The sequence below is a fragment of the Podarcis pityusensis genome, assembly GCF_964106645.2.
Source record: "Podarcis pityusensis genome assembly, chromosome: 2".
NCBI lineage: Eukaryota > Metazoa > Chordata > Lepidosauria > Squamata > Lacertidae > Podarcis > Podarcis pityusensis.
This window is the reverse complement of record NC_138029.1, coordinates 51,035,722-51,061,357: the sequence shown is the minus strand read 5'-3', so window position 1 is coordinate 51,061,357 and position 25,636 is coordinate 51,035,722. Positions and strand designations below refer to the sequence as shown.

General features: G+C 41.7%; 1 long non-coding RNA gene across 1 annotated transcript; it reads right to left on the bottom strand.

Moving 5' to 3' along the window:
• Positions 1-1,352: 1,352 nt before the first annotated feature.
• On the bottom strand, positions 1,353-25,636 carry LOC308471356. The gene is made up of 3 exons (XR_013982895.1): positions 25,591-25,636; positions 21,157-21,208; positions 1,353-1,834 (listed from the first exon to the last, which is right to left on the bottom strand). It is a non-coding gene; the product is annotated as an uncharacterized lncRNA (long non-coding RNA).

Here is a 25,636-nt window from a genome sequence, read left to right as displayed (position 1 = left end):
CCCTTCCAGACAGCAATGGTGCAATAACATCAGCGAAGCATCACAGAACAACTAGATAAAGTGGAATGATTTGTGGATACTCCAGCATAAATCCACCACTCATACACTATGATTGCATCAATGGCATGTTGCAGAATACATCTGCAAAACAACAACAGTCCAGCAATCTGGAGGGCCCCAGAATTAAGACTTGGCCCAATAATGTAAGTTCAATTCCAGTCTCTTGAGCCAGTGCAAGAGAACTGTACCTGATTTACCAAGAAGCAGTGAGGCTTAGCCACTCAGGACCTTTACAAATACATGATTAAAGTGAAACAAATGCACAACTGTTGCTCATTTGTTGTATGGCATTCTCATGTCTTTTTTCAATGAAGTTTTTGCCTTTCAATGATTCGTTCCCCATCCCAATTCCACCATCCTCTGCATGCTGCAAACATCAAAATATTTTGTTACTGGAACAATGCAATTCTCTCCTAGAAAGCAGGATCACTGCAATGTGGAATGGTTGCTTCAGTGTCATGGACACCTTTTGGAGAGCATCATGATGTCATTGATAACAAATAAGGCAACTTCCAAATCCCAAACTTCCCCATGACACCAGACTTGCACAGAAGCTAAAACTGACCAATTTCACAGCAAAGTGAAAACGAAGTCCCTTGTCAGGTTCATCATCCTCATCTGTATTGCTCTATGTATTTTTATTTATGCAGAAGCATACTACTCTCAAGGCAGGATTTCCTGGCTGGGATGAGATCCTGCCTTCTAGTTCCCACTTTGGAAGCTAAGTTTTCTCCCTTTCATCGACTGCCCAATATCTAGTGTGTGTGTATCTGTGAAAAAGCATGGCTATCACCACTGTAGCAAGCTGACTCCACATCTGCTACACATAGGGCTGGATACTGCCCCCTTGACTGTAAATTATGGCTTGCAGGGCTATCCTGCAAAGCCTACACAGCTGTTGTTGAGAGCATGTTTTGAACTGATCGTTTGGATAAGCCCTCAGTCAGTGGCTGCACTGCATTACTTAACAGAAGTCATTTGGAGCTGGGGCTCTCGCAAGCTAAGATTGGTTCTTCATGGGAAATTATTTCTCAGGCCCCAGCAAGATGTGAACAATTTTCAGGGCAAGTTAGATGATTCAGCTGGAAGTTCTGACTGATGCCAGCTCATTAGCTCTCTCCCCTTTAGCTGTTCCACAGATATAGACCCACAGTGGGGTAATGTTATACAAATAATATGAGTCTCAGTGTGTAAGATGTGCTATTAGGAAAAACATTTTCCTTTATTTTTTTTTAATACTATTTATTAAAGTTTCAAAAAAAGATTACAAAAATAAGAAGAAGGGGAAAAAAAGAAAAAAGAAAATACAAAATACAGAAAAATAAAAACAATTAAAAACAAATCAATCTTTCCATATCTTATCTTTCATTTGCTTGTTTCCCTGACCTCCTCACACCTCCCTTTTTTGTATTCCAGTTCAATTAATTCATTCAGCAATTCCCTTCCCTCTTTGATTTTATCTTAATCTTTTATCTTAATATATTATAACTTTAAATTATCACTTGTTAACAATCCATTTTTACATATTCCTTTATAACATTGCTGCTAAAAAACCCTTAACTTCAATCCAACATCATTCTAACATTCATTAATTTTGCAGTATTTCTGTAGATAGTTTTTAAATTTCTTCCAATCTTCTTCCACCGACTCTTCTCCCTGGTCTCGGATTCTGCCGGTCATTTCCGCCAGTTCCATATAGTCCATCACCTTCATCTGCCATTCTTCCAGAGTGGGTCTTGTGTCTTCCAATACTTTGCGATAAGTATTCTTGCTGCTGTTGTAGCATACATAAAGAAAGTTCTATCCTTCTTTAACACCAATTGGCCAACCATGTCTAGGAGAAAGGCCTCTGGTTTCTTCAGAAAGGTATATTTAAATACCTTTTTCATTTCATTATAAATCATCTCCCAGAAGGCCTTAATCCTTGGGCACGTCCACCAAAGGTGAAAGAATGTACCTTCATAGGAAAAACATTTTCCTTTAAGCTAGCTTTTGTCTGATGGTACAACAGATTGTACCGAGACTAGGAAGAGTAAATGTTGTAGGAACTCAATTGCCCCCCTCTATTTTTTTAAGTTGACTTCCAAAATACAGTGGAACCTCGGTTGTCGAATGCTTCGGAACTCAAATTTTTTGGCTTTCAAACACCAACAACCCCGAAGTGAATGCTTCCGTTTTAGAACGTGCCTCGGAAGTTGAATGGCTTCCGAGGTGGATTACTCCATTTTCTCCACTGCAATTGCTGACTGGCAATTGTGCCTTGGTTGTTGAAAGTTTCAGAAGTCAAACGGTTTTCCGGAATGGATTATGTTCAACAACCGAGATTCCACTGTATAGGCCATGTACTATAATCACATGGAGAAAGATCAGTGCAAAATTAGCTGTACACTTCCCACAGCAGCCATAAACTCAGAGATGGAATGTCATGCACAGCGACCCCATTCATCCACTGACCTTTCTCCCTGTGGTCATGTACATGTGCACAGGCTCAAATGGAGTGTCTGAAATGGCATGGAATTAAAGTGCAGAGCCAAACACCAGAGGATCCTTCTGAAGAGGATGTGCAAAGGTGAATTTTGTTAAGTTCAGTCACTTTTAAGGTAGTCTCATTTAAATGCATGTGAGAATGGGGTGTGTATATGTGAGAGGATAGGGATTATGGCATTTGGTTCCACCCCAACAATCACTTTCTCTGGAGGGAATGCAGGAGGAAATCCTCCATCTCTGAAGTAGAGGATAGGTGCTGTATTATTTCTCTGCAAAGAGGATCCAAGTTGCCCCAAGAAAGAAAACCCTACATTGACTAGAATATATGTTTGTTTTAAAAATGAGTGATTTTCTATACCACATCCATAATAAAGTATTCATAAGTGGCATGTAGAAGAATAAAATTGGTTCCTAATGTCAGTTGTGAAAATACCTTCTTTAGTCGGTGCACCTCAAAAACAATATTGAAGAGTTTAAAAAGCTGCTGAAAAAGGCACCCAAAACAATCCAGGGACTGGAGCAACTCCCCTAGGAGGAAAAGTAACATTTGGGGGGGTTGCTGCTGGACTCAGGTCTTAGGCTTCTCATAGGCTTCTGGTTGGCCACTGAGAGAACAGGAGGCTGGACAAGGTGGACCTCTGGTCTCATCCAGGAAGGTTGTTCTTAAGTTTTATGTTACATAAAAATTCAAAGGAACACACCACAATAAATGTTCTTTTATTGTGCCTTGCTGCTTAATTAACTAGTCATTTATACAATTTTGATTGTTTGCACATAAAGTTGCTGAATTTTACAAAAGTACTGTTTATGCTCTCATAACAGCTGTCTGAATAGCTGGACTCTCTGGTGAACTGATGTTTTAGAAAAAAATCTTTTGTTGTTGTTACATCTGCTGGTGGTGGAAACCTAGAGTATTAAAATCTTAGATCATTGTTTGATTAAACCATCTCATTTTATTTACACCAAAGATCTTTGGGAAGCTAATTCTGCTTCATAATTTATTTACTGCTCATTGGATATGGATTTATTTAGACTATCAACAACATGAAATGTTTGATTTCTTTTTAAAGCAACAGCTGTACATAAAACCAATCTGGGTGTTAATCAGGAAAGAAAATAAAGTTCTGCTCTCTAGGTTGTACAGGGATTTATGTCCCCAGCAGTTCCTTGGGTCTGTTTTGGAAGTGATGAATTGTTTAAAAGGAGAAGCATTTCATAAGAACATATGAAGAGCCTGCTGGATCAGGCCAATGGCTCATCTAGTCCAGCATCCTGTTCTCGCAGTGGCCAACAAGATGCCCATGGGAAACCCACAAGCAGGATCCGAGCACAAGAGCACTCTCCTCTCCTGGGTTTTCTAGCAACTGGTATTCAGAAACATTACTGCATCTGACTGTGGAAGCAGAGAATGGCCTTCATGTCTTGTAGCCACTGATATCCTTACTCTCTATGAATTTGACTAATCATCTTTTAAGGCTTTTTTTATTTCCACCTGTAAAAAAGTCTGGGTCTACAAGCAGACTGCCACACAAGATAATGCATCAATTCCACTATATGTAGAAGCATAGGAGAGCTGCAACTAGTGTCATGGCTTTACAGGATGTTTCATGTAGCAAAACATGATATATCCAATTGGTAGGCATCAGTTTTCTGCAATATCCCCCCTTTTTTATTACTCCCATTCCTATTATCTTTGCATCACGTTCTTTCTCCAAGAAGCTTAGGATGCCATACGTTGGGTTATCCCATCTTATTTTCAGCCCTGTGAAGTAGGTTAGGCTAAGAAGTTGTGGTTGGCCCAAGGTCACCCAGTGAATATCGTGGGTGAACTGGGATTAGCCTTTTCCTGTATGGAAGGAAAATTCCATGTAGGAAACTGGCAATGGCTGAAGCAGTCCAGAATGGCCTGTCGTTAAAGCCCTGACAATTCTTTGCCTCTCCTACTGTTTTAAGCAATTTGGCTCTGGGAGGTGAAAATAGATGGGTTACTTTCACATTTTCACTTCACCTTCATATGCCAGTGATCTCACACCAATCTAGAGCTGTTATATTTGGGTTCCCACTTCAGGAGAACATTGTATATTCTTGAAAGATGCTTCTCTTACGTGGTGATCTTTTGTTGTGAGCATCATCAAGACACTGGCTTGGGTCCAAAGTTCCTGCTGCGCAAGCAACCCCCCCCCCCAGCTCCCCTCTGTTCCACCCACTTCCACTTGCACAGAAGGAATTGCTTGTTTCCTAGTTTTCCTCCATCTGTTGCCCTCTTAAATCTGCAAACTGGCTCTAGAAAGTCAGGGAACCCTCTGAACATGAATACCCAAGTCCTATAGGGAGGGTCAAGCTGGTTGTCAACAAGAATCTTCAACAGTAATGCCAACAAGCTGTGAAGGAAGCGTAAGAAATTCATGTGGAGATGTAGCAGAAGATTCTGTGCATGTCTGTGAGAGGGAAAAGTAATTGAAAAGCCTGTGGGTGGAAAAGCTGGAAGTGAATTCTGCTCTTGATACTGTTCAAAACTGAATTACTATTTTCCCACTCAAATTTATTATTGAAACTCACTTGTTTGTCATGTCCCTATTACAACTCTTTTGGATGACCATCTGATCAGTTATATATACATGAAATTTACAAACCAGTGGACACTTAATGTACATTGAAACATTCAGGTGCCTTTTTGTTTTTGTTTTGATTTTTAATAAGTTGCAAGCAACAAACAGCATTGCTTTTTACAATGGAAGGGCAGGGTATGAATGCTCTTGTGAACATCGGGGGAGGGAGGGAATTGCTAATACACAGTCACATATGCATGAGCAAGAAGTGCCTTTTACTTGTGCAGTAGGATGTTTGGATCCAAGCCAATGCTAAATCTTTCTAAAGCCCAGCATGAATTTGGCATCAAAGAAGTACAAGCAAATAACCTGAACCAGACTATAGATTTACAAGCTATCTAGATGTGGATGCATGCACAGCTTTGCCTTACAATTTAATTTAGAGATAATGTGATATTTGGGGATGGGGGAGTGAATAAAGGCTAGAGACTGGAAGACAGATAATAGTTCTCAAGTTACTGCTGTTTCTTGTTACAGGCTGCCTGAAGCTGCATTCAATGTGGAGTTTCTAATCCCAAATGCTCCCAATTCAAAATGCTTCCAGGTTGCTTCTGGATGGGTGTTTATTGTGTGGTCAGCACCACTTGGAGATTTTGTTACATTAAGAGGCATATAAGTTATTAAAATGCAAAATAAAGTATGCTTATGCATGCAAGATTTTTGCAGTCTACACACAACGTCAGATGCATAAAAATGGCTGTCAGTCTCCTGTCCCACCCCGTCGCATTTAAACAAGAAATCTGTTAATTTTAAAAAAAACAACCAGCTGCTGCCAATGAACCATTTGTGATATCTGAACAACCGGCATGTGACATTAAGCCTCCATTTAGAAACACCCCTAGTCCTTGATCATTTGCTCATGTCCGGCCACAAATTAATGTTGAATGCATTCTGAGCTTTTGCTAAACAATCCAGCACCTGTTGATTTCCAAAGCAGTTCTTTTGCACAGCAAACTCCAGAAAGGAGAACCAATGAATTCAATCACAACTTTATAACCACAGCACCCTCATTTCTTTCCCAGTTATTGTTCCTTGGCACCATCAGCTAAGAAGTCTGACTGTAACCATGTTTAGAAGTTCATGTACTTTGCTGCTGCTACTAAATGGTAATACTGCTGCCATCTGGGACTTTGGGCTGTATCCAATGCAGCACAGGTGGACCTCTCCTCTCCTCTTCCTGTACACCCCAAAAATATACTCCAGAGGGTTCCCCAACCCTCTGAAGTAGATGCTGAGGGTGCATATGGGGCTGCAGGGGAGAGGAAAGGAAAGTCCTGCTGCAGGAGACGAATGGCTCGCCCACACTTCCATTTGATTGGTAACTTCTAGGCTTTCCTGGGGGAAAATGGCAGGATGAAAGAAAAACCTAATGGATCCATGCCTACATGCCACACACTAAATGGAAGAAATCATGGGACAAAGGGAAGTGTGGATGAGCCTGAAGTCAACTTTGCAAACAAAACAGCAGCACTGGACACAACTCTTTGTTCTTATAGTCCAGCATGTTGCATACATGGAATTTTTTGCACCATTGCATCTGATGTGCAGTCATACAAATAAGAAAACAGGCCATGCTGTCTGGCTCCAGGAAACTCCTATCTGTTCCCACACTTTCAGTTATGGATATGCTATGGAGGCGCTGTGGAACAAAAAAGGCTTCACTTGATTTTGCCCAGGAATGTAGGCAAGGAGGCTGCCTGTGCTCCCTCCCTCCCTTGCCAGAGCAATGCAAGGGCAGAGTGGCAAGAGGAATGCACAGTCCTGCCAAGGACACCTGCTGGTGCTGAGCCCTGGTGATCCCCTTATCTGGACCCTGTGAACTGCTGCACTGAAGCACAGCATCGTCCTGGGAGCTTCAGCAAAACGTCTAATGCAAGTCTGCACAACCACCAAGCCAAGCGTAGCTATGGAAATTGGCCCACTGAAGACTCCACATTCCATTTTCGACTGCTAGTTTGGGAGTTCAAAACAGGGGTTTTATATCAAGCACCTGGCAGGCTAAATTACATGGCCACGTTTCACTTATGGTGTCACAAGTTAGACAGGCCTCTCTTAAAGAATCTTATATGGATGGGAATTGCTACTCTTCACCTCCACAAACACCCCACCTGCCCCCGGCTGGCCTTCCATCCCACCTGTAGCTTACAGGCTTGGCTTTTGCTTTCTGCTGCTTCTCTGGGGAAATAAGGTAGTTTCTCAGCCTTCACGAAAGATAGGCAAAACAGGAGGTGAAAATCAGGACTGGTGATATCTGCAGAAAATGTGAACAGCACATAAGTGAAATAATGCAGAGCAGACCAGTTTGGAAGAGAGTAGATTCAACAACTTCATCTGGCACAGAAAGCAGCAGTTCATCTTTTGACAGGTGCTGAGAGGGCATATAACACCACTTCTCACATCCATTTGGACTGGTTTTTGTTTTGCTTCTGGGCATGGTTCAAGGTGCTGGTGGTTCTTTAGACACTCAGCCTGGTATAACTGAGGAAACAGCCTCTTCCCTATGAGCCTTCTCACCCACTGAGGTCATCAGAAGGTTATCTTATTGATGCCTCCTCTACTTTAGAGCTGAGATTAACAGGAGCACAGAGAAAAATAGTAGTAGTAGTAGTAGTAGTAGTAGTAAATAATTCTATGATTATTATTTTTTACTAATCATTAGATTTATATCCTGCCCTTTCTCCCAAAGAAGTCAAGGGCAGCAAATACACAAACAATAAAACCATCTTAAAAACCATTCCAATACAGATGCAGTCTGGGAAAGATCTTTACTTAAAATGCTTGTTGAAAGAAGAAGGTCTTCAGCAGGCCCAGCTAAGGACTCTGGTCTGGCACCATTTCTCTACATTTTCAGGAGTACAGAGAAGGCCTACCCTATATCATCAGGCTTCCAGTTACGGCTACTTGTTGTTCTTGGCTGGCACTAGCAAGTGAGCATGGAGGTTGTTTTGTTTCCTTTAGAACAATCAGGGCTGGCCCAAGACACTTTGTGGCCTGAGGCAAAAGACAAGATGACGCCAACCAGCTGAATCTTACTTCAACAATGGGCATAGGTAGGGATAGGGGAGAAATCAGTCTCTTTTCACATTCAAAGGCAAACATACCAAATTCACCAGTTTCCGAAAAAATATGGGAACTGAAATCAGCCATCCTTTGAAATTTGCAGTTCTTTGAATTTTGCAATGCAGTTCTCCAGTCAACTAATATGTACAAAAATGAATATACTGGGGTAAAGGGTGTATACAAATGCATGTATTAGTGGGGGGGGGATACCAATTGTATCATATAAGAGGAAAGTGCTTTGCAGAAATGAGTATACTAGCAACACTGCACAGAAAAATGTGTAGTTTAGAAGACATTCACACTAAAATGCTGATGAATTCTTGTTAATTGAAATAAAACCACAAACTGAAGTAGAACTATGGAAGAACTGAACTTAATATTGGGAAAATGAGGCCTCCATTGTGCCTGTGGGCAGAAGCCTAACTTAATGGTGCAAGTCTGTTTCAGGGACAGACACCAGCCACATGGCACACACAGCTCTGTCCTCCAATACCACATTCCCTGCTCACTCACCGCTCAGCCTGGCACCTGCTTGCTCAGACAACTGCTGCAGTGCAGCAGGGACAGCACACGTCATGGGAACAGAGAAACGGTTGTGATGCCTGCAGGAGGGCATGGCCTGTTCTAGCTGCCTCTCTGCTTGCTCATTCAGTCAAGAGCTTTTCCCAACAGCACTGCCTGTGATGAGCTGGGAGGAGACAACTAGGAGAGACCACTAGCTCATCTAGTCCACCAGCAAGCAAGCACTGCCACTGCCAGGGACTCAACTCAGGAAGATGGGAGCAGGCAGGAGTAACTGCACCTAGGCAAGAGTGACCACTGCTCTCCAGTATCCACCACCTTATGGTGGATTTTTAGTTTCAAGACTAATTTTAAGATTTGTTTTTAAAATCAATCAAATCTGCTTACTTTCAGATTATTTTTTGCTGTAAAATAGAAGTAGTGTTGAGTTTATACTCTTTGCATCATTCTGGCAGCTAGTGGGTAGGCCAGTTTGGGAGGTTGCTTTTTTCATTTGCAATAAATACTTTTGCTCTGGGGATGTGTGAGTACTAATCTAGTACTTTTATTTCTGCCTGGTGCCAGCAGCTGGCCAGGTTGGGCCCTGGTTAAGGACCCTAGGAGGTTGGAAGGGCCCCTCACCTGCCTGATCACATCATCACCCCAGCCACCCACAGATGCTTTTGAGTGGGAAATGGCAGTGCTGCTTTTGAATGGGAGCCAAACTGAGCTCCCATCTGTGGTGGCTGCCTGCCATTTTAACTTACCCAAACTGTAATGTCTCCGACCATAGATCTATGAAATGCATCGATTTCCGGGTAGCTATATGGGCTGGGGCACTGCATTTTGAGTAATTCATAATGGTGGGTGGCACTATGGATGGGAGCCAACCATGGGTTCCTATTCAAAAGTGCTGCCACCTGCCACGGCTGAAATGTATCCAAGGGCCCAGTGTTCAGAAGTGGTGGTGGCAGAGAAAGTTCATGGCAGCTGCCACTGCAGCCACCATAATCAGAACTGGGTCCTGCCCCTAGTTCGGATGTATGTGTTGGGGGCCCGTAATCGGCACTGTGCCAAAGGCTTCCCAAAGTCTGGCGCCTGCCCTGCTTTAACTGCTGACTGCTAGTGCATTGTGTAGTCAAAAGGTGCTTGTCTATATACCCTACATACCCTAATCCTGTGAAAATATTGAATGTCTCCAGAGGCTGCCAAAGATTGTGAAAATTCCTGGAATCACAGAACATGCAAGGCTATGATCTAGCAGGCGTACGGAGCTGATGCAAGAGCAGAGGGGCGACAGCTCTTTTGGGCTGATTACTGTAGTAAAGAGCAACTCCTAAAATAGAAACAGAATTAAAGCACACACACAAAAGAGGACGAGGGCCTCACTTATTTTGTCCCAGAATCATCTCCTCTGAACAGCTTGCGGTGCCAAGCGGCCTCCCTGGAAGATTCTGGTAGAAAACATGGCTTTATAACATATAAGAAGAGGCTTAAGATACTCAGCAGCTGTAACAAAACAGTCTCAAAGCCCATTTTCCTAGACTGATATAAGAGAAGTTCCTCTGAAGATGCCTGGAGTGAGTTCTTAGTTCTCCCAAGAGAAGAAACAGAAGCCTTATCAACTGTGTCATCTAAAAGTGGACTGGACAAAGCCCTAGAATAATATCCTGTAGTAAACAACCCTGTCTTGACTCCCAGGAGATTGACAGCATGAGAGCTTTAGTCGCTCTTTTAATTCCATATCCTAAAAATAGCAAAAAGCCCTGTAAACTTCAAGCCAGGAACCAACTTTATGGAAGAGCTGAGTAGGGCTAGAAAAAGGAAGATACGCTATGAAATCACAAGGTTTGGGTTTCTGTTGTTGTTGTTGTAGCAGGGCCAAGGTAATGAATCACAGAAATGAAGAATAATACACTGACCACTCAGGCAAAAGAGTAATATTCCCTAGAATGCTGGATAAAAAAATATTTTTAAAAACCCAAATCCATTTCTCACAGCAGTGAATTCTAAACACTACAAGTAAAAACCAAAACCAAACCAGTGCTCATTTTATATTACAGAATCTGCATAATTATATATATAAATGTAGCTTAATTTGGAAACAACATTTTAACACTTGTATGGCACATTTAGATGGTCAGAGCACTTCATACACATTATATACTCATAACTCTTACAACCACCCTGTATGGTAAATCAGTATTGTTATTTCCCATACTGCAGAAGGGGAGACTGAGACTTAAAGAGAATGACTTTGCTCCATAGGGAAAAGGCCAACTAGTGAGTTGGCAGAATTGAGATTTGTACCAGAAACCACCTGATTTGCAGCTGAGTCACTTAGCCACTAGGCTGCACTACCTTGATACCAGTATATGACTGATGCGCCAGAGGACAGGAGTTCTGTATAGGGTGGTGGTGATTAGGTACAGAGCAATGGGGGCGAGTGCTGAAATATCATGCCTGACCCGCCTATGAAGGCTGTTTTAGAGTCGAAGCATTTATAGCAGCTGCGAAACAGAAGCTTCTTTGAATTGGTCCATGAGCAGGTTGCCATTATGTCCTAGTAGGAGCCATTCAAGAACAGCTGCTCACCATGTGAGTCTAAAGATGCTTACAAGCAGCTAAACGAAAAACACAGAAGGTCTGCATAGGGAACTGCATTATGACCCATTGAACACGAATGCCATGTGAAGTAATATGAGGCAAAATTCATGCACTGGCCTTGATGCTTCTGCTGGTGTTTTGAAAAGTATGCGTGTTCTTATTTAGCATTGCGATTATTCTGCAACAGTCACTGGTATCTTCCTCAAGAGTTTCCCATGACAGTCATCCTATGTTACTAATTCAAAATGCTGCTTAATAATTCAGACTGCAGTTGTGCTTGTTGTCCTGCTTGTGGGTTTCCCAAAGGCATTTGACTGGTGACTTTGAGAATAGGATGCTGGGCTAGACGGGCCTTTGGTCTGAACCAATGGAGCTCCTCTTGCGTTCCAAGACAATGGAACTCTTCCATGAAGGTTGAAAATCAGTCATAGAAAATTGCATGATTAATGCATAGTTAGAATATTCTGACCATGAGCCCCTAGGTAAGACACAGGTGGGGGCCAATAGGACTCAGTTGCTGCATTTGTCTGATCCCTATCATGGACAAGTGCTGTGGATGCATATTCTCCTCTCACCTCTTTCCTCCCCATCTCCTGTTTTACTTTGGCACAATAATCTTGACTTGCATTAAACCTGAGTTCTCAAACCATGCAACAGAAGGGATGAAGGGGTCAGGGAAGACTGCATGTCCATACCCATCTTTCACAGCTTCATTAACCATAAAAATCGACAATCGTACAAATGTGGCTATTGGATAGACATTATGGCAGATGTTTATATTCTTCCTAGTATGATGCTCATTCTTACATGACAAAGAGTAATCTTGTCAATATTTAATAGCCCTTTTGCTACACGTGGTTTGAAAACGTTGAGCATGGAAATGTACTGTCAGAAGTGATCTGCTCTTTGTTACCTTCCGGCTCTAAATAGAAGTTATTAGTCACGGTTCAAACTTGAAGCATGGCTCAAATCTCAGGTTTCCTCTTGCCTGACATAACACCTAGAATGAAATGACAAGGATCCTGTGTGATGAAGCCAAAGGCCTAGATAAACTGTGCAACTAATTCTGCACACACCCCAAGAGAGGTTTGAACTTACATTTATACTTTTATGTTTATATCCCATCTTTCCTCCAAGCTTCTCAAGGTGGTGTATACAGCACCTTTCCCTCTCCCATTTTGTACTCACAACAATTATGTGAGGTAGGTTAGGCTGAGAGATGGAGATTGTCCCAAGGTCACTCAATAAGCTGCATGGCTGAGGGGGGATTTGAACCCTGATCTCTCTCAGGTCCTAAGGATGCGGGTGGCGCTGTGGGTTAAACCACAGAGCCTAGAACTTGCTGATCAGAAGGTCGGCGGTTCGAATCTCTGCGACGGGGTGAGCTCCCGTTGCTCAGTCCCTGCTCCTGCCAACCTAGCAGTTCGAAAGCACGTCAAAATGCAAGTAGGTAAATAGGTACCGCTTCGGTGGGAAGGTAAACGGCGTTTCCGTGCGCTGCTCTGGTTTGTCAGAAGAGGCTTAGTCATGCTGGCCACATGACCCGGAAGCTGTACGCCAGCTCCCTCGGCCAATAAAGCGAGATGAGCGCCGCAACCCCAGAGTCAGCCACGACTGGACCTAATGGCCAGGAGTCCCTTTACCTTTACTCTCTCAGGTCCTAGTCCAAAACAGAGCACCCTCTGTGCCCTGACCCCACCCCTGCCCACGAGCACCCGCCCCCATCCTGGGTGCCAGAAAACAGTGCCACACCCCTGGCTGGATCCAACATTTTTAGGAGTGCATTTGGAGCTGACTGTCCACACCTTTGGTCACATTTCACTGTTACTAGAGACAGTGACTGGAGGGTTCTCCTTTCCACACTAATGGTAGAGGGCACAGTCAAATTGAGAAAAGCTCCATGAGTGTAGTCATAGCCCTTATATACTCTCATTCCTCCAGCCCAGGCTTCCTCAACCTCGGCCCTCCAGATGTTTTGAGACTACAGTTCCCATCATCCCTGACCACTGGTCCTGCCAGCTAGGGATCATGGGAGTTGTAGGCCAAAAACATCTGGAGGGCCAAGGTTGAGGAAGCCTGCTCCAGCCAGTAAATGTTATGAGCATGCAAATGGGGATAGCCCTTTGGAGGGGGGATATAATGCATAGGATTCTAGAATTCAAATATTGAGGGAGCCTAGAAGATTAGAAGAGGTTAGACAAGAAGGATTACAGGTGTCTGTCTGAGCTATGGCTTATCCCAGAACTCCCATTGCTGCCTGCCATTTTCCCCTCCAAACAGCACCCAGCCCAAATTGGCAGCTTGCCCTGGTCAAGGTGCAACAGTACAACAGACGCCTCCCAAACCACACCTACCAATCCCCAACCCTTCCACATAGAAAGCACATTCCACACAAATGAAAATATTGACAATGCATTCCAGATCTTTCACAAATGTTGAGGGTTTTTTGCAGTAAAGGAAAAAGGTGTTGTTGGTTTTAGTATATTGTTCCGGAACAGCAGATGAATCATGGCAACAACATGTGGAAGAATGCCGAACAAATCCCCCCAAAAGCCAGCAATTATGCCCCTATAAAAGGTAAGTGCAGAAAGACCCTCCACTAAGGACTCCAGCATACAAGGAACTTTGTTTTTTTTTTTTTTGTTTTTTTTTAATAATATTTTTTATTGCTTATTTTCCAAAGTCAAAATCCATCATCAATTTACACAACAAAAGCAGTTTTACAAAAAAAGAAAAAGTTAGAAAAAAGAAAATTCACTTTTCCACATCTTTTTTCATATTCAACTGGACTTCCCCAAATCTTCCATCCCTGCATTCTTTACAATAAAAGAATATTATACAGCAAATTAACACCTTGTTTCGTATGTTTTTGTACTTTCATCTGTTTATATATTCTAAATTAAAACTTTTCACCGTTATGACTTAATTTCAATCATTTTCAATTCTTAATACTGAAGCGTGTTTCCTCAAAACTTAGCAAATTCTCAACTTTCATATAGCTTATAATGTTTTTGTAGATAGTCCTTAAATTTTTTCCAATCCTCTTCTACTGCCTCTTCTCCCAGGTCTCGGATTCTGCCCGTCATTTCGGCTAATTCCATGTAGTCCATCAGTTGCGTGTGCCACTCTTCCAGTGTGGGTAGCTCCTGTGCCTTCCAATATTTAGCTATAAGAATTCTTGCTGCTGTAGTTGCATATAAAAAGAAAGTTCTATCTTTCTTTAACACTCTCTGGCCCACAATGCCCAGGAGGAAGGCTTCTGGTTTCTTATTAAAGGTATACCTAAATACCTTTTTCAACTCGTTATAAATCATTTCCCAAAAAGCCTTCACTTTCGGACATGTCCACCAGAGGTGAAAAAATGTTCCTTCAGCCTCTTTACATTTCCAACATTTATTGTCTGACAAATGGTATATCTTTGCGAGTTTGACTGGGGTCATGTACCACCTGTATATCATTTTCATAATGTTTTCTTTTAAGGCACTACATGCCGTAAATTTCATACCGGTGGTCCATAACCTTTCCCAGTCTTCAAACATAATGTTGTATCCAATGTCTTGTGCCCATTTAATCATGGCTGATTTAACCATCTCATCTTGAGTATTCCATTTAAGCAACAAGTTATACATTCTTGAAAGCACTTTCGTCTTAGGTTCAAGTAATTCCAACTCTAATTCTGATTTTTCCACCTGGAAGCCGATTTTTTTGTCTTTTTTAAATATCTCTAAAATTTGGGCATAATGCAACCAGTCTCGCACCTTTCCTTTCAATTTTTCAAAACTCTGCAACCTCCAAGTGTCACCTTCTCTTTCTATTATTTCACAATATTACAAGGAACTTTGCATTGCTTTGTATTTATAAGAACACCAGATGGGTGTTTTAAATGGGAAGGCCACCAGAAAGTCCTTGCCTATGCAGTAACTTCTAAAAAACAGAAGCAATAACATTTAAATGTTCCTTAGTTTGTGTGTTGCTCAATGACACACGAAGTATGAATGCCAACATCATCACTGCCAAGGACATGCCAGAGCTGGTGCACATACTCTGAATGTGATTGAGAGATGCACAGTTTAAAAAACCCATTAAAAAAACCTCTCGTTTCTGGAAGAGCTGATAATAGGATTAGTTTCAATGTGCCCACCTTGTGTTTGAGTTCTGGCAAAAAAAAAAAGTTCGTTTTGAAACAGAGTGGAGTACTGGCCATCAGTTTTTCCAGCTATCTTAGAGTTGTTGTTGCTTTCCAGTCTAGTGATAGGAGTTAATCAGGATGTAGTTGAGGATTAAAGTTTCACTGAAAAAACATCTTTCATATGGGCTTCATGACCACCATTTCAACTGTAAGCGTCCACACCTTCCACCTTGTATCATTTCAGATATAGTGTACACATTGTCCATACACTTACCTGATTTTTTAGTCAACATCAGAAATTAGGTAATCTAAACCCTTTCCCACACTAACCCAGTCATCATTTCATTAGTGCTAAATTAGCAATTCCATTCTGGTCATGCCTTTGATCTGGAGGTCAATTTTTGACAATCTGCCCAAGGAGACAAAGGGCACCAATAGGATTCCATTATTTTCTGAAAATGTACACAGTTCAGCCAACAGACTACTTTGTTATCTCTCTAAGTATTGTAATAACCTATTCATCAAAAGCATTGGAGTGATTCTAGGCTTTAGGATACACCTGGATTTTTAGAAGGTAGCTTTTGTTTCAAGATAATCCCTGCCCATTTCTATTTCTGCAGAGATAGTGGCTTTCAGTCTCAGACACAGAGTATGCATAGATGCTCATTTCTTTATAACTATAATATTGAAATGCAAGCTATTTGGAACTACCCTTACAGACAGTAGTGGTAGTAGTAGTAGTAGTAGTAGTAGTAGTAATGAGGAGGAGGAGGGTGGTTTTATTTATACCCCATGTACCTGTCTGGATTTCCCAGCCACTTTGGGTCGCTTATAGCACATAAAAAATTTGTAAAACATTAGACATAAAAATATTTCCTGATACAGAGTTGCTTTTAGATGTTTTCTAAAAGTCAGGTAGACAATTTGGAAGCTACAGCTGGTACCAACTACAGCAGCTCAGATCATGAAAGACATCAACTCAGAAGGAAAAACATTTCAGCATTAGCTTCCAGGCTGTTTTAAGATGCTTTACCTACAATGCCCTTGGAAACTGCTGAATTTAAAAACAAACTCATCCTGTATTACAGGAGTTAAGTTGGGATGGAACACTCTTGCTAATGGGACAAAAAATGCAGTGTGTTCTACAGAGGGTTAATATATCTCAAACTCTATGCCAGCCTGGAACCATCTTTTCCCATTCTACTGAACTTCAGGAAGTGATGCAAAACACGATTCTTGGGGGGTTAGGGTTGCTTCACGCTCATGCCCCTCCTAACATTGCAGTGTAGGAACGTTTTGCAGTCATGTCTACTGAGAAGAAAGACACAGTTTCTCTAAGGATCTGCAAAGTGTCCAGCAACTTTCTAATAAACCAACTGTTGTATGAAGTCTTCCAGTGTTGTGACAGTAGTAACAAAGCTCTCTCGTTAGAGCAATTCCATCTCTTGAACTTGCCCCATAGAGTATATCTTGTGTGTCTGAGGTTTTAATTCTTGTGGATGGGAACATTTGGTCTGTCAAACAGCTTTTAATTAACAACCACTGCATTTAGAGGGAAAAGCCACTAAAGGGTCAGTGTACCTAGGAACAGAAAGCTAGGTGGCTTTCCTGAGCTGTCTGTTTAGTTCCTTTCCCCCTTTTCTTGTTTGCTTCTTTTGTATCCAGAAATGTATTTTGTTAAGTAAAATATCCAGTTTAAAGTTTATTGCCATGCCAGTCTTCAGCATGGTGAGATGAAACCTGCTCTGTAATAAATTATTCATTGTGTGCACGAACTAGTCAAAGTTATAATGTACTTAAGTTCCATTGATCTCATGGAAGAGATTTAAGTCAGTGCTCAAATATTCTGTTAAAACCACTTTAAAAGTGGTTGGACTATGCCCTGGACATATGTATATATTCTATGTGCCATCTGAAACCTTTGAACAGTGGGCCTTACAATTTTCCAATCTTTGAAGAGAAACAATAGCTGAAATAGAACAAAACCTCATTTTTTAAAAAAACCCATGCAAATTAGAAAGACAACTTAGCTCATGTTACGTTTAAGGATGACCAAAGAATTCATGAATTTTCCTAAGGAAGTGGTTGTTACGGATATCAGATACCATGCCAATCACTTAATCAGGTACCTTATCCATTTCTTACTGTCACCTCTGCAAAGCTGAACACATAATAAAGATAACTAAAAAGTTTTGTCATTCCTGTATAGATTCTAAATGTCACAGCTCAGTTTGTAAAATTTGCTTTTGCTTCTTGCAGGTATACACAGCATACATTTTTGCATGATTCACATTTGTGGCCACACAGCAAATGCATGGAATCCTTCCATGCGTGGAAAAAAGGCTCGCCTCCTTTTTTCTATGTGATCTCTAAGCATTTCTGTGTCGGTATCAAGCCACTTTTACAGATTGCAGGCTTTCTGCTTACAGAAACACTTTTGTCTGTGTGCATATTCATTGGCAATTATCCATGCAAATTAGGTGTGGAATTATCTAACGTTTTGATAACCTGGTGCAGCATCAACAAGGAAAAACATGGGCTATTATATAGACATGGCCACATACTGCAGTGATGCTGTTTCTGGAACAAAACACTGCATTTGGATGAGTCATCCACAACAATTCCACCCTAACCCACAGTGCCAGTGAGCACCCACTCATGCTGTTTTGTGTTGAATGGCAGAATGAGATTGCTTAGAAGCTAACTTCTGACACAGTGTTGTGTTATACAGTAAAATATTTATAAATGTCTAAGAAGTGGGGAGTTTGATGGAATAAATCAGACAAGGAGGATATCTGGGGATATCAACAAAGAGGAACCGGAGAGGTGAAGAGAGTGGGGTGGAAGCTGATCTGTGAACACTATAGGAGTTGTGTTTGTGTAGAACTCTGAAATATTAATCATCTTGGACATTACAGTGTGAAAAGGACACTCCAAATCATTGGTATAATACACTGCTGTAAAGGCTAGTTATCTGTAAAATATTCAAGGTCTCATCATAAGCTGGCCCCCACTTTCCCCAAGTGGTAAGAAAACAGGGGCCGTGATCCAGTTTCCTCTCCTATGGATGAGAGAGCACTGGAGGCTTATGGAGTCTTTATGACCCATTGGAATCAATTAAGTAAACTCCTAAAGCCAGGCAACATGAATACCAATCTTGCTTCAGATTTGCAGGGCAACTGCTTGCCCCCACAATAATGCTTCAGTTTTGGTCAGCTCCAGCTAAAACTCTCTGTTAGCTTCTAGGTTCAAAGTGCAGGGTTTGACCAATAAAGGCTTATGTTACTGATGACCCCAGTACCTCAAGGATCTGCAGCCTGGACTCTGTGGTCCTTATTTTATTTCTTTATTAAATTTGTATACTGCCCTTTATCCAAAGATCACAGGACAGTTCACAACATAAACGTACAAAATGAGAACAGGAAATACATAATAAAAACAGAAACGAAAACAAACCAATAACACCCCCTCACAAAAACATTTAAAAGGACATAGAATGTTAATCAGCCAAAGGCCTAGATAAAGAAAAACATGGTGATGGCACCTTCACCAGAAGCCTATAGCCACGTGCCTCAGCTGAGGCTGGTATGAAGGGGATCTACACAATAATGGGCTTTTGCTTTGCCCATGGAAGGCTCTCCTCATAGAAGCACACTCGGCATCACCTCTGTCAGTTCTTAAGTGCCAGGTTAATATATTTTTATTTACCAAGGCCTTTGGTAGTTAAGCTAGTCTCCACTCTAGTGCTCATCTTTTGGTGGGGTGGTGGTTGGACTAATCCTTTTTATTGTATTGCTGGATGAGAATTTTATATTGCATGCTGCTTTAAAATTTACTTTTAATTGATTTTATCTGCTTGTATTTTATTCTGTTGTTAAATTGCTTTGAAGCTAACAAATGCAATCAAATGTAAACAAGGCAGCAGAACTCATAATGATATAAATTTTTTAGCAGTAGCTTTGGATTTGGTATCTGATATCTTTTTAAAACACATTTAACCACAATTATCTGATATGGGAACTTCAGGGTGATTATTTATATTCTATATTTGACTTATTCCACGTTAATAATTGTATAAATGTGACTAAAGGCTAAAATAATTCCAGCACTAATAAACAGCTAGTTCCTGTTTCCGATTCCTTGAACATATACTAGGATTTTTAAAAAGAACACCAGCACAGCCATTGCCATGTCACACAATGCATGCATCCTTGTACAGGAGTGAGAGGCCCTTATATACTAAATGCAATGAAGAAACCGGCCCTGAGAGATTCTAGCCATGGGTCCCCCCATGGAGCCAACTCCTAGGGGCAGGGTCCCTTCATGCCCCCCCATAAAAATCTCCCTCAAAGTTGATGGGCATTGCCATTCAAATAGTATGTGTGATCGTATCATGTATCATGTGATCGATTATGTGGGGTGGGACTTACCTGCCCTCCCCCAATATTTTATTCAAGTTGGCACCCCTGGTCCCCACTAGTGAAGCTCCTGTGCCTTTCATTCTTCACCACCAGAGCACTGTATCCACTGAAAGTCTAGTAGAGTGAGCTCTGAGGTTCAAGGGCACTATCTAGACTGCAGTGCCAACCCGACAAAGAATTCAGTCAGCTGACCCCATGGCCAATTCTTCAGTCCACTGGCTTGGCGTTATAAAAAGCCTTAGCCACCAGAGTTTCTGTCTATGTCTCTACAACTTTGCATCATAGAATTGTAGAGCTGGAAGGGACCCTGAGGATCACCTACTCCAACTCCTTGCAATGCAGGAATATGCAGCTATCCCATATGGGGATAGAACCTACAACCTTGGCATTACCAGCACCACGCTCTAACCAACTGAGCCATCCACTTGTCTCTGGTGTAAGGATGCTTTTAACTGCTGTCTGGTTTAAACTACTACACACCTGACTGGCTGCTGTGGTCCTTGCTTGTTGCTCTTTAACTTAACTCCTGGCTGGCTCCTACATACTTACTTCTGGCCCACTTGGCTGCCAGCCAGCTCCTAGAGCCCAATTGCCTACAACTGGTATAGGGGGATCTGTGGCTCTCCAGGCACTACAACTCCCATCATCCATGACTATTGGTCATGCTGGCTGAGGCTGATGGGCATGGAGTCCAAGTACAACTGGAGGGCCACAGGCTCCTTAGCCCAGAGCCTGTCTCTTACTGAGGCTTAACAGAGGAAAAGAGAAGTTCGATGGAAAGGTTCATTTGTTCTCTCTGTACAGTGCTGGGGCAGCTTGCCAGTTAATGAACTGCAGACAATCACATGTAATCAATGGGTTTTGTAGCCTCACACATATACAATTAATCAACCAGAAAACTCACAGACACTGGTGACAACAAATATCTAGTCAAGAGGCTATCCAACCTGCCCCCGCCTTATGCATTTGAATTGCAACTACAACTTGAGTTTTTGGAGGCGGAAGAGAGTTATGAAGCAAAGGAACGGCCTTTGAATTTTGAAATGTTGATAGGTTTCAGCCGTTTTCTATTAGATTGAGAACATGGAATCAACTCAGTTTCTGTAGCTTTGTGTGTCAGTGTTAGCTTGATTTGCGTGTAGGGGCAGGCCATGGGCACGTTCTCTATGGAACCCCCTCCGTGCCACTTTCACCACTCCCATTTGCTTGCCCAATCTGATTTAATGGGCCAAAGCCGCACCAGACTGCCTGGCTGAGGATAAAGGAAGTGGAGGCTCCTTACCTTTGCTCTTGCCAGTTTGCCCACTTGGAGAGGGCGAAGGAGCAGGCAGCATCTGTGAGGAAAAGGCACAGAGAGGCAGAGAGTTATGAGATTCAACAGTGTGCCCCCTGCTGGCCCCCATGTGCCATTCCTGTACTGGTACTGGAATGCTAGGGAGGTTCAGTGGAAATGAACCTCATGGTGGTGAGGTTTAGTTCAGGATTGTTTACACTGGGATTATTTGTAGAGCAAGAAGAAAGCCCAGTGAATGATTGGTAATGTATGTGGATGTACATATGTCTGTGTATATGCATGACACACACACACACCAGGTTTTGTGTTTGAAGCATGGTGGAGAAAAGGGAATTATAAAAAAAAAGAAATAGGAAAGATCTGGAATAGTCAAAACTATATTGCAAGATACATAATACATCATAGACTTGTTAGGAGTCCAGAATTGCTTTTTTTTGGGGGGGGGGGAATCCATACTTGGGTTGTGCTAAGTGAAGAATGTGCAGCAGGTGGGGAGCAGCACACAGCAGAGGAAGGCCTTGATGACTCTAGGCTCTTGTCTGCTGAGTTCACATATCAAAAGGAAGAAAAATCAATCCAGAAAAACCATTTACCAGGAGAGGAGTGGCTTTATTTAGGGAGGCAACTTCTATCCAGTCACATCAATTCCACTCTGCATGAGTTAGCTGTAGGAGGGGTTTTTTTGGGGGGGGGCAGGGTCTGTCCATACAAGGCAATATACCACTGGAACATACACTTGTGTTGAAACACCACATTTTTTTTCAAAACCTGCAGCACAATCTTAATACTGCTTGCATTGGACAGATGCCATGGAATGAGGCTTGAACTTCTGCTCAGAACCGCCTGAAACCAACTCGGTAAGAACATACATTTGCAACCATTCATTGTTACATGGTCTTCCGAAAATCATTTCACAAGATACAATCTGGCAGTACAAATATCCCTGAAGTGCCTTGTCATTTACAACTGTGCCCTCCCTCAGAGAAAAAAAACCCAGGGCATGCTAATTATGATGATGGTACAGCATAGTAGCTAAGAGTATATGCTGTGGGTAGGGAAGTATTCAGTTCAAATATCATTTCTGCTACTATCTCTGAGATGGAGACAGAGTCCCTCTCTGCAATATGGGAATAAATACTGTAATACTTATTTACCTAGCAGGGTTGTTGAAATGATAATCTTTTGTACTCAGTGAAGTCACTGCATGAGCAGAACGTCTGCTTTCACAAGAGAACTCCCCTCCATCCTCCCATATACTCCTCCCCCCCCTAATCTGTGTTGGGGATTCCCCCCAAACCTCCAGACAGATTAGGGGGCATGTGAGCATGTAGGAGGAGACTGAGGAGAAGTTCCATGGCACAAGCAGAACATCTGCTCACACAACCACATTGTTGGATTGGATGCAATGCATGACCAATTGTTTGAACACTTAAACAACTGGACACAACTCATTTATTATAGTAATGTTATTTATTAATAAATACGTGTATAAATTTGTGGATATTTATTCTGAGTCCAGAGAACACAGAGTTCCGTAAGTGGATTTTCCTGCTGCCACTGTGCCAACTTGTTCTACCTCCAGAAAAACCACTTCTAGGTAAAAGGGTGTTGTGTACTTTGGAATGGCAGTGTTGTACAGGAGGATGCAGTGGGGATGGTGGGGTGTAAGTAGGGGAGCAGCAAGTATTAGAAATACTCCCCTTTGTATGTATAGAAGTAACTTCTACTGGTGGTAGGAGTTCCTTGGATTCAAGTCGGTATTCAAAAATTATTAGAATTATTTATTATTTGGAGCTTTCATGAGATGCTAGGATCTATTTTGCGGTGAGTGTCAGTACTGTGACATCACTGTTGTCCACAGCTGTGTTCATGTAGACAGCAATCAAGTGGTTGTATTAATCTCTCCCATGGTAATACACACTCCCCTTTCCCCCAAAAATGGCAACAGGGAACTCTGCATGCTAGCATGATCACATGGGATCTGTTGAGTGTACAAGTGCATCCATGACTGAAAATTCAGATCATGTAATCATTTATAAAGGGCTCCAGGAGTGAATCACTTGGGGCAAATCTTGTACTTGGAGTTGTGTTATAAAGTACAATGCTTAATGTGACAGAAGGGGGAGGATGGAAGACCAATGTCATAAACCTGTGTGTCCAAACTGGTCTCTGTCATTGCTCCTTATGGCAAGGCATGGCATTCAAATGACATTCCTGCAGCTGGTGCCTAGAAACTGCAGTGATTGCTGTTGCTAAGAAGCACTTTGAGCTGGAAAGCAATTATCCAAGCATGGTGTATTCGTTTAAATAAATGGGATGGAATTCTTGGGAGCACACGACAGATTGCAGAAGGCCTCGTAGATGGAGCTGCTGGATAGGCCACCTTTTGCTGGTCACCCAGAGGACGGGAAATCACATGCCAAAGTTGAACTGGCTATTTGCATTAATGTAAAAGCATTAATCTGGTTATTTGCCTGTAAATCCCAATAGATGGTGGTAGGACATGCTTATGTGATCGTCAGCGCGCACACCTCTTAGTCGTATTGTTATGGTAAGAATCCAAACTACCTCTCTCCTACCTGGAGAGCTATAGACTTCATTTTACATCAAGCTCCTGCAGTTTAATACAATGGCATTATACAAGATGTCTACAATCCACGGCTTGATTTGAATGAGGAAAAGAGAGGGTGTCCAGCTGTGGCAATGTCAACTATTGCAACTTCAAGATTTCTTATTAAACTCTAGTTTGGCATTTTAACTCAATCCACTGCTGCTCAGCTTATTTTCCTTGCTCATCTGACAAGCTGAGTATACTGAGAAGGGATCAAGGGCACCTGCTCTTATGTATTCATATCCCATAAAAACACAGATAAACAGAGAGGTTAAAAGCAAAATAGTGATCTCAGCATTTGGGAGGGAGGGAGGTTGACACCAAAACAACATCACTTTCTCATTGAGAGATGTGTGTTCTTATTTTATTCAACAAAATTTATATACTGCTTGATTGTAAAAACAACAACCTCAAAGCAGTTTACAACATTGTAGAATAAGATATTAAAATTATTTACAAAAAGTTGAAAACAAGTATTAAAATATTTATACAAAATCAACACTAGCTAAAAGAAAAGGGAAAAAACCCCACATTTCTATAGATCTGGATAGGCATGCCTCAACAAAAATGTTTCAGGCAGGTGCCAAAAGGAATACAGAGAAGGCAGCTGCCTGGTGTCAGCAGGCAAGCAGTTCCAAAGTGTGGGTACTGCCACACTAAAAGATTGATTTCTTACGTTTGTGGAATGAGCATTATGTGGCACTTGTAATAGTGCCAGTTTCGCAGATTGAAGCGCTCGAGTGGGCATACATGGGGCAAGGGGATTCTGCAAGTAAACTGGTCCCAAGCTGTTAGGGTTTTTAATATACTAATAGCAGCACCTTGAGCCTGGTCCAGCAGGTCTTTACCTCACTATGTTCTTGACATCATGGGTACTGCTATTATTTCTATAACACTTTTAAAAGAAATCTAGTTCAAGTTCTGTCTATCAAGTAGTAACACTAGGAAAAGAGATGCACAAAACCCCAGATGCATCTAGTTAGTTCAGTGGGGAAACACGGATGCACATCTAGGTGTGAATTTGCATAATCTACAGAAACCTCCTTTTCCACATGGGTCCCCCAGCTGGATTGAAATAACCACAACAATCCAGGTTATTTACATGCAGCAATCCAGGTTATTTACATGCACACTTTACAGATGGAAAGCTGATGGATGAAGGGAGTGCTGCTTGCCCAATAAGATATAGCCACAGAGGTTATAACTAAGCAGGTGTTTAAACCCAAGTCATCCGCAAAGCAGCATTTGACTGTCACATAATTGTGTGTCTGATTTTGTAACTAACAAGGCTTTCTTGATTATCCCAGTAAAGTGAAATAATTTGTGTTTAAGAGAAAATTCACCTTAAGGGGAAATTTGCTAATTACATTTCAAAATATGTGTCGTATGACTAAACATACCTATGCTGTTTTTATGCCTATTATGTTAATTGCATATGAATATCTAGAAGTCAGAAAATTAGTAATATAATACTTTTATTAGGATCAACTTATTCTCATTATACATATGGTTGAAGTGGTTAGAACATGAGACTAGGTTGTTGGAGACCAGGGTTCATATCGCCACCTAGCCACACAGCTCACTGGGTAACCTTTGGCCAGTTAAGAGCTCTCAGCCTAACCTATATTATAGGGCTGTTGTGAGGATAAAATAGGAAAGGGAAAAACAATGTCTGCCAACTGGAGTTCCTTGGAGGAAAGGTAGGATATAAATGTACTAAAAAGCACACAAAACAAGCATGCTGAATTAATGATTAGACTTATTCATTATTCATTACATTAGATTTAGACATGTATAATATTCAAATTTACCTGCAGATAACAAACTCTTGATAAGTTTCCAGGATGGTTGCATCAT